Source organism: Leuciscus leuciscus (assembly GCF_965113295.1).
Source record: "Leuciscus leuciscus genome assembly, chromosome: 9".
In the NCBI taxonomy this organism is placed as follows: domain Eukaryota; kingdom Metazoa; phylum Chordata; class Actinopteri; order Cypriniformes; family Leuciscidae; genus Leuciscus; species Leuciscus leuciscus.
Window position 1 is genome coordinate 1,007,480 of NC_138733.1, and position 15,860 is coordinate 1,023,339.

The 15,860-nt window shown below is 40.4% G+C and overlaps 1 protein-coding gene across 1 annotated transcript in view; it reads right to left on the bottom strand.

Annotated features, from left to right (window-relative positions):
* Positions 1-15,860, bottom strand: part of LOC309506195 (uncharacterized protein) — a 535,239-nt gene that overhangs the window by 182,896 nt on the left and 336,483 nt on the right. The window lies entirely within an intron of this gene.

The following is a 15,860-nucleotide window of genomic DNA, read 5'->3' on the forward strand; positions in this document are numbered from 1 at the left end:
AAATATTTGTTTAATTAAACACTGCTTTATAAAGGACATGTGAAAAAGTTGTTTTAGTATCTATAACTGTAGAAGCCTCGTATTCAGCCAACACAGATTAGATTTTTTCTTTTTCTTGTCAATGTTTCTGTGAGAGGTCTATTAGTCTGCATTTACACTACAACACTATTTTGACGTATCAGATTTTTTTGTCCTGTCTGTCCATTGCGACGGTTATCACCATGGTCACATTTAACTCCTGAGTTGGGGTGGGAGGGTGGGGCAAGAAAAAAAAGTAAATTTGTACCTGCATCAGCAAATTATTCGCATAAATTTTAAACACACATGTTTTTTAGCTTGTTCCTTGTTTATTTAGTTAGTTTAGTTTTGTCACGGGAAATGACGCCCACTAAATGTGAATCATTGTCCATCATTTTGCAAACAACTGGTGATAAAGAAAAATTATGATGAGACATTAATCTAATTTATTTTCTTAATATTTCTCTTGTGGCCCATAGTGAAAAAAATGCGTACTTTCATGAATCAAAAAGTATTACGTGTTAAACAAGTTGTCTTTGAAGTGAGAAGTAAGCTAATCTAATCTTTTATCCTCACAGCACGTCAGTTCCCTTTCAGTCGAGAACGTCAGACGTAGTCGATGTCGACTGAATGGGATCACGCTAGGGAGCCTGTCTTCTTCGAGTATTATTGAACGAGCCAATGCAAATTGATGTGCGTGATTCGCATCACACACTCCACACCCGTGGCACGGGTATAAATATGGAAGTGGATGCACGCACTAGTTGCTTTTTGCTTCGGAGCCGATCGTTTTTGATGTCTCTGAAGAGTACTGTTGTATACAACGAGCGATTGCGTCGATGTTCTTCTGGAAAAGGCTCTCCCAGTGCTGGTGATTTCTACAGTGCAGTGCAGCGGTGGTCGTGAGCTTTTGAGCTCTCAACTGCTGTTTTAACAGCATCAAATTTCTGTTTTTGTCGATGGCTGGTTAGAGGGCGGAAAAATTTGTGCTTCACTGTTTAAGTTCACTGTTCAGTGTTGCCGCGGTCATTCCCCTGTGTGCTCCTGCACTGATGATGGGTCCCATTTCCTGAAAGAGCAACACGGGTGCGTTTGCGTCTTTTTCAAGATGCTATTCCACCCGTGCACTTCTGGATGCGATCGTTCCCTGTCCCCCCAAATGGACGGTCACAATGGTTGTATCACATGTTTGTAGAATGTACATGTATAATGTACGTGTATATATGCAGCACGCTGAAGCAGCTTTTGTGGATAGTTTGTGTTCTCATTGCGAGGATATGACTATCGTGGTGTTGAGATCGAGACTTGCCTTCATGCGTGAAGGTGGAGTCCCCATTACAACGCCCCGCTACGTTGCCGTGTGGGATGGGTGATCAGAGGATCATAGTGAGGCTTCCCCGCCCGGTTACCAATCCCTGTGGGCTCCTCACTCCTCTATCACATCGCAGCCGATGGAGACCCCCGTTGAGCGCGCTGGTCCCTCTGTAATGGACCGACCAGCCGTTTCAATTGGGGCCTCTCAAGGGGACAGGTGAGCTGACCTCTGGAAATGATGACTCGGCTGCGTTATCTCCCTCTGGGAGTGTAATGTTGCCCGAGCCAGATCCAGAAACGTCAGCTATGCTGAATCGGGCCACTGAGGCTGTCGGGCTCGAGTGGAATCCTCCACCGTGTCCCGAACAGTCTTGGTTGGATGATTGGTATCTCGGGACGGGCCGCGCTGGTTCTCAGGTTGCCGCCCCAGTGCCTTTCCTTCTCGAAGTGCATGGAGGGCTTACCAAGTTGTAGACGGCACCTTTCTCTGCCATAAACTACCTGAATAAGCTTTTCCCCCCTCGCTACCCTTGACGGAGGAGCGGTGAAGGGCTGCGAGTCTATCCCTCCAATAAAGCGGTCTGGCGCGACACAAATGCACCTGTGTCCGGCGGCTGCTGCTTTTTGGACGGGCCCCTCGTCTCCCCCTAAAGCCGGTGAGTTCTCGCCTGTTCTGACGGGCAGAGCTTACAAGGCCTGTGGGCAAGCCGCCTCCTCTTGCGTGCCATGGCGCTGCTACAGGTCTATCAGGCCAGGGCACTCATGGACATGCACGAGGGTAGCCCAGACCGTGCGTTCATAGGTGAGCTCTGCACCGCATCCGACCTCACCCTCTGGGGCACGAGTGTCTGGCGATGTCCATGTTAGTGGTCCAGGAGCGCCATCGTTGGCTCAGCCTGGTTGTATGGCGGATGCGGACAAGGTTTGGTTCCTGGTCTCCCCAATATCCCAGGTTGGGCTGGTCGGCAATACGGCGGAGAACTGCACCCAGCAGTCCTCGGCATTAAACACTAGAATGAGATGCTCTAGTAAGTGTGAATGGCTACGTCACACATGTTCCCGCCCCACTATCACGGCACAAAAATACTATTAAAACTTAATTTTTGGAAAAATACTTTGTATTAAAAATCTTTATATTAACTGGCTTCATTAATGCAGTACAGTGAATGACAGCTGTATGTGTCTCCCAATGGATTACATTATATTCAGTTTAGTGTTAAGTGATTAATATACACAGAAACAAAAGATAACATGTATGCCTTCATCTCCGAAAACCTCATTTGTGTCTTACATTTCATAATGAACTCAGATAAACTCAGTGCCGACTCGTTTTCCATCAGTTCTTTTACATGAATTGGAATGTGTGCAAAGGATTGTGGGAGATTGAAGGACACGAAGGATAAACTTGATACTTGATACTAAGCTGAATTAAAGACACAAAATGAAGTCTATCTTAAAAAGATCCTTCAAACTGAGACGGCCTTCAGAGTCACTTGATGACATGGCAGTCGAGATATGCAGCCTTACTAGGACACAGCCACGGTTTGAGAAACACCAGCAAATTATCTACAATATCCCAGAAATCAATCTGTGCCCCGTGATTTAAACACCTCTGATCTCTTAGTTCCCTTTTAGTTCGGTCACGTTCGACGTAGTCGGACGAACCATACTGATTGGGATCATGCTTAGGGTTCCTGTCATATTCAAGTATTGAAAAAACGAATCAATGCACATTGGCGTGTGAGATCTGCATCTCACGCTCCACCCCTCAGCTCGGGTATAAACACAGAAAAGGATGCAAGCACCACTTGTCTTTCGATTCGGAGCCGATCGGATGTCGATGTCTCTGAAGAGTGTTGGAGTGTTTTCAATGAGCGAGTGTGTCGGTGCTTCTTCTGGAAGTCTGGTGTGTTTACAGCGCGAGTGCAGCGGTGATCGCGAGCCTTCTGAGCTCTCAATTGCTGTTTTAACAGCATTCTTTGTGTTTGTTTGTTCTGACGGTTGGTTAGAGGGCGAAGAGGGTGAGTGCTTCACTTGTACAGGCTGCACCATCTCCTGTTAAAGGTGCCCTAGAATTTGAAATTGAATTTATCTTGGCATAGTTAAATAACAAGAGTTCAGTACATTGACATGACTTACAGTGAGTCTCAAACACCATCGTTTTCTCCTCCTTATTTAAATCTTGTTTTTGAAAAACACCCCTGAAAAATAGGCGAATCTCCACATAACATAGACTGTGACGCAACAGTCGGGATCATTAATATGTACGCCTCCAAAAATGTGCATATGCCAGCCCATGTTCAAGGCCAAGCAGAACTGCGCAGCCGAATCATCGTCCGAATCATTTTTCCTCGAGAGACATCCTGGCTTGCAAACGAGCGAAGCATGGCAGTTGCTCAGTGTTTGGATGTACAAATTAACACAAAGGTATTTTTTTAGTTCCTTCATCCGAGCCTCTGAAGAACCAGTGGGTTATGTGAATTTCTGATGTGTAATTGTTCAAGTTCAGACAGATAATCTTTCTCTCAAAGTCGTTCAATACTGTTTATGCATCAGTAAATCAAGCCAGTGATTAAACGATCAACTTCACATCGTTTCTCTTAGTAGGATGAAAGTAATCTTACTTAAACTGTGATTAATATACAGATAGCGATCAAAGAACAATCCCTTTCCAGTCGCCCAAGCTGTCAATCACACAGTGCGAGTTTATCTGGACACTTGCCAAAACTCGTTATGAAATCAATGATGCAGTTACACTGCACAACGAAGCTCTTACTGTACGTACATCATGATTGCTTTGGTGAAATCATTATTGAGAGTGCAGAAACTGTGTTGCAATGATAAGATCTTCATTCACGTGATCAACAGGCTTACACTGAAGTCTCACAGCAGCCAATCACAGCAGTGGGCGTTTACACTGAAGTCTCACAGCAGACACGCCCCTTCAAACAGAGCGTTCAAATCAGAGGCTAAAATCAGGCTAGGAAAAATGCCTTTTATTTCTAAATTATAACAAATTTTTATCTAAAAAACATACTAACATTATAAGGGCACCCCAGGAAACATTCTAAAATAATAAAATAATCCATGCAATGGGACCGTTAATGTTTGCGCGGTCATTCCCCTGTGTGCTCCGGCACTGGTTGAGAGTATCATTTCCTGAACAACACGGGAGTGTCTGTGTCTTTTTCAAGATGCCATTCCACCCGTGCGTTTCTGAATGCGGCCGTTCCCAGCTGACGGTCACAATAGATGCGTCACGTGTTTGGACAGACAGCACGCTGAAGCAGCTTTTGTGTTGACACTATCTCTGTGTTGAGATGGAGACTCGCCTTCATTCGTGAAGGTGGAGTCCCCATTCCCCTGCCCCATTCTAGCACCCCTTCAGGCCAATCCCAGAAGAGACCTGATGCGCCGTGTGGGATGGGAGATCTGAGGATTACAGTGAGGGCTTCCCCACCCGGTAAACAGTTCTCCTGGGCTCCCTCAATCCTCTGTAACACCGCAGTCGGTGGAGCTCCCTACTGAACGTGCTGGTCCCTCTGTAGTGGACCGACCAGTCGTTTTGTTCGGGGCTCCTCCTGAGGACAGGATGTTGATCGCTGCATCGGATGGGGAGCTGGACTCTGGAGATGATGACTCGGCTGCGCTACCATCCAGAAATGTCAGCTATGCTGAAACGCGCCGCTGAAACGGTCGGGCTCGCGTGGAACCCTGGAACGCTGAAACGGTCGGGCTCGCGTTGCTTGAACCTTTGCTTTTGCTGTATCAACATTTCCTCACCATTTGGATTATTATTTTTTCCCCTTTATTTAAACCCTAGACATTATGTTAGATTATTTTGCATTGTATCATTTTGACACTTGAATAAAGAAACTTGCAAGTCAATCAATCTGAACAAGTGCTCCTATTTTATGTTACGGTCGAGAGCGAGCTGGCCATGACACCAGAAACACCCAGTCCATATGTGTAACCTCCACATGATATTTATAAAAGTAATCCTCATCCTTCAGGGAATGAAGGTTACGTACGTAACAGAGACGTTTCTCTTTGTTCATAATGTTTTAAACTGTAATGATTGCACTCAGTATCACTTACCGATCATTTCTGTCTCCAATTAATCTGTTCAGGTTAAACATCTGCGGTGTCTCCTCTGAGGACAACAATACAAACACTAAAGCTGACCACTGAGATGAGGAGAATTTAACATCACGTAATCCTCCACGGCTCATATGAGGTTCAGCTTTGTTCACTAGTGAAAGATCATCCAGTTCATTCAGACAGTGGAACAGGTTGATGTATTTATCTGGAGAGGGATTCTCACTGATCTTTTCTTTAATATAGTCAACTGTTTTCTCATTGTTGTGAGAGCTGTATGCTGTCCGTATCTTTAGTTCTTGTAAGAGACTCTGATTAGACTTCACTGACAGACCCAGAAGGAAACAAAGGAAAAGGTCCAGATGCCCATTTTTACTGTCTAAAGCCTCATCCACAGCTCTCTGATGGAGATCAGATAGTGAAACTTTGTCTCCATTAGTTGGTTTGGTAATCTGGTCAAACACATTGATGTTATTGTTGATAAAGGAGAGATGCACATATAGAGCTGCTAGATGTTCCTGAATGCTCAGATGAACAAAGCAGAAGACTTTCCCCTGATACAAGCCCAACTCCTCTCTGAAGATCTGAGTGCACAATCCTGAGTAAACTGATGCTTCTGCCACATCAATGCCACACTCTCTCAGGTCTTCCTCATAGAAGATCAGGTTGCCTTTCACAAGCTGCCGATAAGCCAGTTTCCCCAGTTTGACAATCATGTCTTCATCTTTCACTTTCTTCTCATAGTCCTTCTCATGTTTGATGTTGGTCTGAATGAGCAGGAAGTGTGTGTACATTTGAGTGAGAGTCTTGGGAATCTCTCCTCTCTCTGCTTCACTCAACATCTTCTCTAGAACAGTGGCTGAGATCCAGCAGAACACTGGGATGTGGCACATAATAAAGAGGCTCCTTGATGACTTCAGGTGTGAGATGATCCTGTCGGCCAGACTCTGATCACTGATTCTCTTCCTGAAGTATTCCTCCTTCTGTGTGTCACTGAAGCCTCGTACCTCTGTCACTCGATGGACACACTCAGAGGGGACGAGATCCGCTGCTCCTGGTCTGGAGGTGATCCAGATGAGAGCAGAGGGAAGCAGATTCCCCACAATGAGGTTCGTCAGCAGCTCGTCCACTGAGGCTGATTCAGTCACATCACACAACCTCACATCGCTCTGAAAATCCAGAGACAGACGACACTCATCCAGACCATCAAAGATGAACAACACTTTATACTCATCACTGGATATGTCTATTTCTTTGGTTTCAGGGAAAAAGACATGAAGAAGATCTGAAAGACTGAGTGTTTTGTCCTTCATCAAGTTGAGCTCTCTGAAAGCAAGTGGAAATATGAGCTGGACGTCCTGATTCTCTTTCCCTTCAGCCCAGTCCAGGATGAACTTCTGCACAGAGACTGTTTTTCCAATGCCAGCGACTCCCTTTGTCAGCACAGTTCTGATGGGTTTGTCTTGTCCAGGTAAAGGTCTAAAGATGTCACTGCATTTGATCGGTGTGTCCTCTGTTTCTGCTCTCCTGGACTGTGTCTCAATCTGTCTCACCTCATGCTCATTATTGATCTCTCCACTTTCACTCTCTGTGATGTAGAGCTCTGTGTAGATCTCATTCAGGAGTGTTGGGTTTCCCTGCTTTGATAGTCCCTCAGACAAACACTCAAACTTTTGTCTCAGATTTGATCTCAATGTGTTGAGGACTTCAGCAGGTTTAGAGTCATGGCTGTAAGATTAAAATACCACATTATTACACAAGTTAGAGAAGTAAATTGCCATAAATTACAAAACTATTTATGGGATACAGAGCATCATTAAGTTTCTGAAATGTTTCAATCATTAATCATTTGTTTAAGTGATGTGTGATTTGAATTACAGCACCTAAAATTAAACAACAACAACAAAAGTCCTGCATTTTACCTGAAACCAGGATACATGCTTTCATTAAAGTCTTGTGGTTGAATCACAGGCTTGTACACAGTTTTGTTTTTAACTGGTCTGGATTGAAGATTTGACCTTAAAGCAGAACTTGGTAACTTTTTTAACTTAATAAAACTGTCTAGAAATCATTTGGATGGTTAAACAACCTGTTCTGGTGATATTGGTGACTTTCCCCGCTCCCCCCACCGTTCCCAGGTGGAAAACCAACCTTGCAACTTGGGGACTACCGTCCCGGCAAGATAGAAATTGGAAGTCTCGTGAGAAGCGAGAACGAGAACGAGCGCGAAACACGAACTGCTTTACGGCAATTCGACATAAACACACACGCATGTATGATGTATTACCAGATTACCCACCTCGGTAGACATAGCTCCACACGATACAGTTGGCTTGCTCCGATCATAACAAACGCACATGAGCAGCGGTAGAGAGGGGGAGGAGGCCGCCGTAAGTGAGTTTTTTTACAACCATGTGGTGAAATATATACGCCCCACAGCTGTAGAGGGAGCTCGTGGGGAAAACATGCGACAACAAAAGGGAAAATCAGCGAAGAAGTGACTAGAGTTCGCTAGAGTTGCCGAGTTCTGCTTTAAATCAGAATGAAGAGGGTAAAGAATCAGACACACTGATATTGATGTAATTGTGTCATTAACTGAGTAACAGACCAACAGCTTTTACAGTGTGTGAATGTATTAACAATACAATACATATAGCTTTACACAAGAGCACAATGATAATTATTAATAGAATGAAACTTACATGTTTTATTATTTGGTTTAAATCCAGATCATTAAACTGCTGTATATTAATAATAATTTAATAAAATATCAAATACTACAAGAACAACATAGAAATTATACCTGAGATCAGGCCGTTTGTCTCCACTCTTAAACTCTTCTGGCGGACCCATAGAGCAGTTACTCTTCATAGACACACAGCTGGACTCTGGGTTTGAGCTCTTCTGCTGGACTGAACTGGTTTTCGAACTAAGTAAAATAAAAAGCAAACAGACTTATAAATGTTGTGCACTTTTACTGGAATCTTCTGACTTAGGAAAGACCAGGGAGTGTTGTAACACATTTGCTTTAACGTCTGTAACTCAGTGTGTTTTGCAAATGTTTTGTCTTGGTGTGAAACAGCACTGTGTAGCTTTCAAAAAACCAAACAAACTTTCTGAACCAGCAGTTTGAATAATCTGCTTAATTTTACACCTACTACATTATATAAAGGTGGAAAAAAATCTCAGTTTACATTTACTTATGTCATTGATAGTAACAGACAGACTGACTGACTGATAAATGTTGCTTTTAACTATAACTTTTATAGAAATGATGGGGGAGAGTGGGGCACAACCTAACACTTAAAATTTTTTCAGTTTGTGTAAATCCACTTGGGGTTCAGATTATTTACTTTTCCCCATTAATTTCACATGTCTAGTAGGCCTACAATTCTCTGGTTTTGTTTCATTAATTCAGTGTATACTTTTTTCTTTATTTACCCTGAAAGAATGGAAGTGGAATGTGACAACATGCCCCATAGGCGAGGCACATCTTAACATGACCATATGACAGATTAAAATGTAATCTGATCTAATCAAAAAAGTATACAAGTCAAACTAAAATATTTTGTCAATAAAATACAATTATTAACTTTTTCATATAAAATAATGGTTTCTGTATAATAATTATTTCATAAAATATAAAATACTATAAGCATAACATAGAAATGATATACCTGTGATTAAGCCGTGTGTCTCCACTCTTAAACTTCATTGGCAAATCCATAGAGCAGTTACTCTTCATAGACACACAGCTGGACTCTGGGTTTGAGCTCTTCTGCTGGACTGAACTGGAACAGAGAACAGATTCAGTTTAATTCTTTAGATTACTGTGTTCATTCTTTATGCGTGGATCCATATTAATATAAACATTCATAGTTCATTAAAAAAATAATTCATGTTAGTTTTAAAGGGCACCTATTATGCAAAATTCACTTTTACATGGTGTTTGAACATAAATGTGTGTTGGCAGTGTGTGAGCAAAACCACCCTAGAATGATAAAAATCCACCCAGTAGTTTTTTTACTATCTCAATAAATCACAAGCACTGTCTCAGAACGCCCTGTTCTAGATTTCCCTCACTGTGACGTAGAAATGTGCTAAGCCCCACCGACGCGGTTTGATTGACAGTCTGGTTTTGGCATAGACCCCGCCCTCGGTGATCTGCATCCTCCATTGTTTCAACGACAGCCGGTGTGTAATGTCTCATAAGAAGTGTAACTTAGGTGTTCTGTTGTGGAATTTAAGAATGGACATAGTAGTCTTCACTGACATCAGAGCCACTGAAAACGCAGCGGATGGATTTTATTTATGAAGAAACGGCGCCACTTAAACTTCCTTCATTTTCTGACTGACTGTTTAGTGAACGAGGGTCAAAGTTAATCAAGTGTGGATCATTGCCTACAGTTCGCGATTCAACGTCACCTCCAGAAGTAAGTGTATTTTATGATTTTTGAGCAAATAGTCATTTCAATCGATGTCAGCCAGTTCAACAACAAATGCGTCTAAAGCTATTTATTGTCGTCGTCATATAGATGTCTCAACAAACAACGTCAGACAGTTTTATGTCACGTAGGCTATCATTTTTGCAGCAATTACAAATGTAAATTAAGGTCTGCTCTATCTCCATAGACAGTATATAAACGTCTATCTCCCTCCCCTTAAGAAACAAATTAATAAATCGTTTGTACTTAGCAAACGTTATCACAGTATTTGTGTGTGTGTGTGTGTGTGTGTGTGTGTGTGTGTGTAGTTTCAAAAAATTGCGCGAACGTTATCACAGTTCGTGTGTGTGTGTGTGTGTGTGTGTGTGTGTGTTGCACATCCATAATTGCAAAGGGGACGCGATTAAAACTTTGTAAGTACATAAATGTATCAAATAACCATTCCGAGACGTTTAGTCCATTCTCATTCGTGTCTCTTCATCATCTGGGTCCAGCAGCAGGGCGGGGATATGCAGCTCATTAACATTTAAGGTGGTACACTCCAAAACAGCTCTTTTTAAAACAGGGGTGATGTAACACAATATTTAACAGTGAAAGTACCTGCATCCTGGAGGAAAATCTCCATCTCTGGATCCTTGTGAATCAGCCATGATGAAGATACAGGAGAATCTGATGAGTTTGATCTCCTCCACTGACTCTGAATGAAGAAACATTCACACACTAAATTATATGATTAAATAAAACAACATTAATAATTTAGCTGAACATATCTGGAGTGTGGGAGAAAAAGGATCATGTGACTACGTTAACTCGAGCTCATGTTTACACATATGCTGCTCCTGAGGAATTACAGACATCATGAAACACAAAAGAAACATTGAAGTGAAAGAAACCCTTTATTAAAGATTTCATATAAAACAATTACTTAAAATGTCCTCCAGAGATTCATATTAATATGAGGAAGTCACACACATGAACACTCACCTTGATCAAACTTTTACAAGATACAGGATCTCAAATCCTCCAGCTTTAACATCAAAAAGATAAACGGAAATTCCTGCGTAAACGTTTCTATTACACTTTGATGCTCTGTTTTTCCATATCGTATTGGTATTTTACCTGCTTAAAATGACGACAGGTGAACTCTAACTTACTTTCACTTTAGTTGAGTAGACTGTTAATGGAGGTACACCTAACATGTAACTTTTTTGTTAAAAATTCATAAAATGTATACAATGAGCGTGTACATCATGAATCCATCTTCCAACCTGTGTTTTTGTCTTTTCCTGAATCACTACGGTACACCTATAATACGTGTTTATGTTCAGACTATTTTAAACCGCAGCATAGTAGCACAGTACCTGCCTTTCGGACCCTGTGTCAATTACAATGGACATCACATGTCAGCCCCCTTTTTTTTCTGGAGCATTTCACCTAGTTTAAAGCCTGCAGTCCATGAGATTGGACGTTTGTCTTCCAATCAAATGGCAGTAAAGTTCTGCATGTAGTAATTAAAAAAAAAACCACTACATTGAAGAGAAGCATGGCAGCACTTCACTCCAAACACAGAAGCAAGCAACATTTTCTATGGTTTTATTTAAAAAAAATTATATGTTTGCCAGTATTTCATAGTTTGTATGTAAAATAGAAAGATTGAACTTATTAATTAAAGTTAAAAATCGATTGTAGAATTGCAAGTTTTAAATCAGGATTTTTTCAAATGTGTCTGTCCATTAGAATGTACAGTGGGTTCAAAAGCCTGTTACTGAAATCACATTCCAGTAACTGAAGTCCAGTAATGCTGATTGAAATTTCTTATATAAAAAATATATATCACAGTACCGATACATTTTTGAAACTTTTTCATATGCAGAATATATAGTTCTTGAAGTGCAAACATATAGCTGATGGAAATATCTCAGATGTTGACTTTATGTGGAGTGATGAGGAAGATGGAGATGTAAGAAAAATATCCGTATTTAAAACTTTATAAAGTAAAATGACTAGCTTCCGGCCAAACGAACATACGGATTTGACTTAAATCTAAAGCGTAACTTGAATATTAATATTTTTCTTACACAAACGCAACGCTTCGCTTCAGAAGGCCTTTATTTACACCCCAGAGCCGCATGGAGCACTTTTATCATGGATGGATGCACTTTTATGGACTTTCAAAACAGAAACAACCATTCACTGCCATTATAAAGCTTGGAAGCCAGGACATTTTTTAATATAACTCCGATTGTATTCGTCTGAAAGAAGAAAGTCATATACACCTAGGATGACTTGAGGATGAGTAAATCATGGGCCAATTAACATTTTTTGGGTGAAATATCCCTTTATAGGTATAGTACACCCGAAAATATATTTGTCCTCACTTACTCATCCTCATGTTGTTCCAAATATGTATGAGTTTCTTTATTCTGCTGAACACAAAAGAAGATATTTTAAAGAATGTCGGTAACTAGACAGTTGACAGTAGCCGTTGACTTCCATAGTATTATTTCCTACTATAGCCTATATTTTCCTTATAACTACATATTATATTATTATAATAATTTATTATCATCATTAGTAATTATTTTGAAAATTATAATAATATGTAGCAGTAATGTATCAATATAGATATTACAGTACAATACCATATAATTAATTACAGAAAAAGCAGGCCAAATTACGAAATACAGTAAAAATACAGTAAAGTACTATTTGGTAATTTACAGTACTGATCTTGTGTACTGTAAAGTGAATTACATTACAGTTACTGGAAATCGAAATACAATAACTTGCTGGCAACCGTGCATTGATTGATTCCTAGGTTTATTTTGTTATGAATAAACAAATGTGCGATCTATAAAGCAAAAACCGTACAATTAAAGTTGAAATGTTTTTGATCTAAAAAAAAGAAAGATGCACAAAGAAAATGGCTCTAACATGACCATATTGATTGATTCTAAGATATTTAGTTTGTTACAAACAATGTGCAATCTGTAAAACAAAAACCTCAAAATTAAAGTTGAAATGGTATACTGTTGAAAAGTTTTTGACCTTGAGAAAATGCTTTAAGTATATACCAACAATTTTTATGTTTATTGTTTAATTTTATGTTGGTACATTTTTGTGAAGTACACCTGTTTTGACTTGACGTCCATTGAAATGGACAAAACAAATTTACAATTAAAGCCAAACATTTTTTGGTCTCATTTATAGAAGCCTCATGAGCTGGGAAAATGTACTTTTATATTTTTCAGACACTTTAAACATAATTCAGGTCTGAAGGGGCTAAACAGAGAGAAGTAGATCCGGCTACAATGTTCTTCCGCAAGACGCAGCAGTTTGTTTATTAACCGCTAGAGTGCAAAAAGTAGTTTAATACCTTTAAAAAGATCTTAATTTGTGTTCCGAAGATAAACGAATCCCGTTTCTCACTTTCTCCACAGATTCAAAGGTCAGAAGCTGTTTGTGTAGGCTACTAATGCTTTGTAATGCTAACGCTAACATTATTAAAGACCTGATAACTTTGAAAGAACTTTCTATTGAGAGAACCTTGCAAGCTAAAGTTTTTTTTTGTGATCATCTTTTTACCATATAGTTTTGTTCTTTTGTTTATTCTTCAGTTTTGTTTAGATCCACTGCATTACACTCACACAGGTAGCCTACGTGTAAATTGATTTATAATATCCGTATTATTAAATTTATGTCCATTATTATTTTTTATTCATATTTTATCGCAGATATTTCGTTTTCTCAAAATCTCAACATTAAACGTGCAGTTAACAAATGATAGACTCTCACAGAGAATGATGTTAAGTCTGTGTTAAATATATAATTTGATAAGCCAAGTCATATTTAACTTCACTCATTCACTTCACCTTGAAAGCAAATATGATCCATGTGTCCCACTCTCAGTGCACTGAAATATTTCATTAAAGTACTTACTGTCTTGACGTTTGTTCTCCGTTAATATATCATGTCTTCTCCTTCACGGCACAGTCTGAAAAACACCTTCAGTTGAACTGAACTTGTGTTCAGAAAAGAGTATGTAGTCTAACAGGTTTTTCTGGATTCGGCACATGATCTACTCTGACTGGAGAGAGGAAATAAACCACAGAACAGCACCAGTCCCTGAAAATCACATGAATCCTGCAGAGAATTCTTATTCATGTTCTCAAATCAAAACATACATATACTCTGTACAATACAGGAAAGAAAATATAGAAAATAAAATCCTGTTTTGCCCACTACTATTATAGCCATAAACATGAACTAAAATAAGAAAATTACCTTCAATATTAACCACAGCAGCAAGCCAATGACCCTGAACATCAGACTGAAAAGTCACAATTGTTAAGGCTTATGGCGACACCTGCTGATCGATTAGAGCCATGACTGAACACAATTGTTTAAGGCTTATGGCGACTCCTGCTGATCGATTAGAGCCATGACTGAACACAATTGTTTAAGGCTTATGGCGACTCCTGCTGATCGATTAGAGCCATGACTAAACACAATTGTTAAGGCTTATGGCGACACCTGCTGATCGATTAGAGCCATGACTGAACACAATTGTTAAGGCTTATGGCGACACCTGCTGATCGATTAGAGCCATGACTAAACACAATTGATAAGGCTTATGGCGACACCTGCTGATCCATTAGAGCCATGACTAAACACAATTGTTTAAGGCTTATGGCGACACCTGCTGATCGATTAGAGCCATGACTGAACACAATTGTTAAGGCTTATGGCGACACCTGCTGATCAATTAGAGCCATGACTAAACACAATTGTTTAAGGCTTATGGCGACACCTGCTGATCGATTAGAGCCATGACTAAACACAATTGTTAAGGCTTATGGCGACACCTGCTGATTGATAAGAGCCATGACTAAACACAATTGTTAAGGCTTATGGCGACACCTGCTGATCAATTAGAGCCATGACTAAACACAATTGATAAGGCTTATGGCGACACCTGCTGATCGATTAGAGCCATGACTAAACACAAATGGTTAAGGCTTATGGTGACACCTGCTGATCGATTAGAGCCATGACTAAACACAATTGATAAGGCTTATGGCGACACCTGCTGATCGATTAGAGCCATGACTAAACACAATTGATAAGGCTTATGGCGACTCCTGCTGATCGATTAGAGCCATGACTAAACACAATTGTTTAAGGCTTATGGCGACACCTGCTGATCCATGACTAAACACAATTGTTAAGGCTTATGGCGACACCTGCTGATCGATTAGAGCCATGACTAAACACAATTGTTTAAGGCTTATGGCGACACCTGCTGATCCATTAGAGCCATGACTAAACACAATTGTTAAGGCTTATGGCGACACCTGCTGATCCATTAGAGCCATGACTAAACACAATTGTTAAGGCTTATGGCGACACCTGCTGATCGATTAGAGCCATGACTAAACACAATTGTTAAGGCTTATGGCGACACCTGCTGATCAATTAGAGCCATGACTAAACACAATCGTCTCTCCCGAATGCATCTTCCAAAAATCAGCATCTTCTTCAGTAGAGTGAGCCTCTTGTAGAAAAACTAAATGTGAATTCTGCCCCTTAAAAAACAAAGCGTTTTACTTTGTCCATTAGTCCCCTTGCATTTAACAAACAAAAAGATAAACGAGATTTCAATAAGAACATACGCCACTGGAACTCACAGTGAACGGCCGAGAGTGTCACTAAGCAGTCGATATCTATGTGAAAAGCTCTTCTCCACCATGAACTTCAATAAGTCAAAGTACAGGTCCAGACTTACTGATGAGCATCTTTAAGCCATACTGAGAGATTCAACTATTTCCTCCCTCAAGCCAAATGTGTCTCAGCTGTGTGAGAGGAAGCGCCGGCAGGTCTCTGGCAGCAAGGAGTAGACAAGAGAACCCCATGTTCTGAAGAACAGTTCATGTTCAGAGGAACAGTTCATGTTCAAAAGAAACATTCATGTTGAATAACTGTTAA